We start from the raw sequence: 3,146 nt of genomic DNA on the forward strand, positions 1-3,146 counted from the left end.
TTGTACTTACAAGTTAATCTCTTAAAATGCCGATCTCATTGCTATGCTAATAGTGTTTTCACTATACTTTGGATATTGATATCCATTGCAGAATTGACGTTATACGGCTCATTCAATGAATCCCTGGCAAACACACTGATAAGCTGTAAAACAGCGATTCTGTCCAAAATTCTCTATAAAATCATAAATGATTCCCTTTGAGGTAAATTGAGCTGTTTCCCTTACATATAATTTAAATAAATAAAAAAAATCTGTATTTTTGATTGAATAACTGTAAAAAAAATATATATATATATTATTTCACTGCAACCTCTCCCTAGATTTGCTTTGTGAAGACATGCAAACATGAGGCATGTTATGAATTAATAAATCAAGTGAAGCAGTTGCAACCCTATGAATTTTCAATGAATGATTCTGTTATTTTTCTGTATTTCATTGGAAAGCTGCTTTCACACCATGTGTATTAGCACTATAGAAATAAAGACTTGACTTGACATGATACACACTCTGCTTTCACTGTTTGCTTTGAGAATGAAAATAACCCCGTTAAGTTATGCAGTTTGTTTTTAACAAAATAGAACTAGGCCTCGTGAGACTAAACAGTAAAAGCAGCTGAACGGAAATAGAGAGGCTTCACGTCAACAGCCATCGGCTGTTCAAGAAATCCACAGAAAACAAACATCGAAGGTCCTGGATCATTTGGCCTGGCTTGGCATCGGTGACATACAGAAAACAGATGATTTCATGAGTTACCTGAACATCAGTCCAGATCTGATCTGAGTGCTGCTGGTCTCCAGCTACAGCTGTCTGGATGCTGTCTGCAGGTTCTCCAGGCCTGTCAGGTGATTGGGCTTGTGGTCTCTGTGTTCTGAGCATTACAGCTGACAGAGTCGCTTTAAGTCGTCCGAGGTTTTAATAAACACACGACAACACTCCATTTCCGCTGCCTGATTGCTCTGCCAGAGCCAATGTAAAAGACTGTCTGTCATAACAGAGAAACCAGAAAATAATTATATAAATAAATGGTTAGACTTCTTGTGATTACATTCAATCCTCACACAATAGCATTTGTTCTAATGTAACACTGGAAAAATAGCTGTTAACCATTCCTGTAGAGTCACTTCCATTAGGACTAATGTCCGGCGGAGTGCTGCAGTTATTTCGGGATAATTATTTTGAATTCCCGTCTGCAGTAAACCCTTGAATTGATTGGTACACCCACACTACAGCAAATACCTAGCTGTTCAGATGATTCATAATAGTACACAACACTGGAGCGTGTAATGCTGAGCACAGGAGCACAACTCAAGACTTTCATATATTTTCTGGCTCGGGAGGAAGGACACATATTTATCTATCAGACGGTGATGCTCATCTCCTGTTCTCACAAAGCAGCAGTGGCCTTCATCTTTCAATGGAGAAGGCAAAACGAAAATAAACCGCTGCTTTCTTTTTTCTCTTAGGCAGTGGGGGTAAGCTAACAGTAAATGTGTAAGTTAACTTAAAAAACAAACAATAAAAAAAAAAAAAAATTATGTGAATAAACAGATTTTTTTTTATTGTAAATGTTTTTAATTCAAAATAAATGCATAAATACGTAAATATTTTGGTAATGATATTTCAGCACACACACACACACACACACACACAGAAAACTATTAAAAACTAAAATTATTATCAATCAATTAAACATAAGTTATTTATATAAATAAACATTTCAGTGTAAAGTGTTTAACATAATCAAGACCTCTGGCTCAAGAGCTGGGGTAGTGATCAGCTGCTTTGAATCGTGATTATTGTTAATTTTTGTTGATAAGTTCCTCATCAGTTTTTTGGTCTGTGTGTGATTTCATGCACAAGAAATGCTGTTCACAAGTTGCTCGCCCAAGCAGAAAATATGTTTTTGCTGAAGAAAGCTATTACTTAAAATCACTTAAAGATGCTACTTTTTACACATACACATTTTAAACAGTACTAAAACAAGCCAGCCCAGAGTTACAGTTGTGTTGTTCTGCACATTAATCCCTTTGAAACATTATTATTATGCATTGTTTTCTGGAATTTAAATATTTATAAATATAATTTATATTTATAATTATTTTAACTGGTTTTGTAATTTACAGCGGAGATTAAAATCATAGAACAACCTACATTTTCCTTAATATCAAGGTTTTTGTTTAGTTCTGCAGTTTTTTAAACATAAATGAAATGAAAACCTAAATGAGATTCCCTGCAATCATCAGCCAGCTATTTGTCATGAGACTGCAGATGTGCAGAGTCATTCAAAGCAAGAGCCTCAACTCTTCCTACTAATTTTTGACTGCTGTAACCTTCCAAAATTTTTGTTGTAATTATCTTTGTGCCACAATCATTGGTGTTCTCATATAATTTTGTTCACAGTTTTTCCACAAAATAAAGGGTTTTTCTTGAAGTGCCTTGGGTTTTTCTAAAACACTGTTCTATTAGCATGGCATTGTCAGTAAGCAGGGAGCCATGGCAGAACAAGCAGTTCAGGGGGCCATGGCAGAGTTGCCTCCGTTGCCTTAACGTAGGAGCAGCTGCCCTCCCTGGGCTTGACTTGGGAACTGTTGCCCTCTCTGGGTGGTATGGGAACAGGGGCCCTCTATGGGCTGGATGTAGGAACAGGGGCCCTCTCTAGGCTGGAACTGGGAACAGGATTCTTCTCTGAGCTGGATAATAATTCCCCATTAACAACCTTATGCAATTGATGTTCTGTAATTTTTTCCTTTTCATGATGGCAGTATCATATTGTAGACAACAGCAAAAATACAATGTGTCCTGCTTCTAGCATGTTTTAACAAAGTCTTCTTATCAAAATACTTGATTTTTTTTTAAATCACCTTTTTCATTGGACATGTGAAAATGGGATTTTGTGAGTTTTTTTTTCCTGAAACTGGTTAGCCATAGAAGAAAATGTGTTAAAGAACAATTTAGCAGAAATGAGACACTGAAACACTGTCATTAATTTTATTTAATAAGCCAGTACACAATTATCAACTTCTGAAACATTATGACACATACAAAACGTATGCATCAATAAATTTGGTCATTACAAATTAGCAAAAGATAACAAAACAGAAAAAACTTTCTGTTGATCATAAAAAATAGACACTATAAGACAGACT

The sequence above is a fragment of the Carassius auratus genome, chromosome 17, assembly GCF_003368295.1.
Source record: "Carassius auratus strain Wakin chromosome 17, ASM336829v1, whole genome shotgun sequence".
NCBI classification, from domain to species: Eukaryota; Metazoa; Chordata; class Actinopteri; order Cypriniformes; family Cyprinidae; genus Carassius; species Carassius auratus.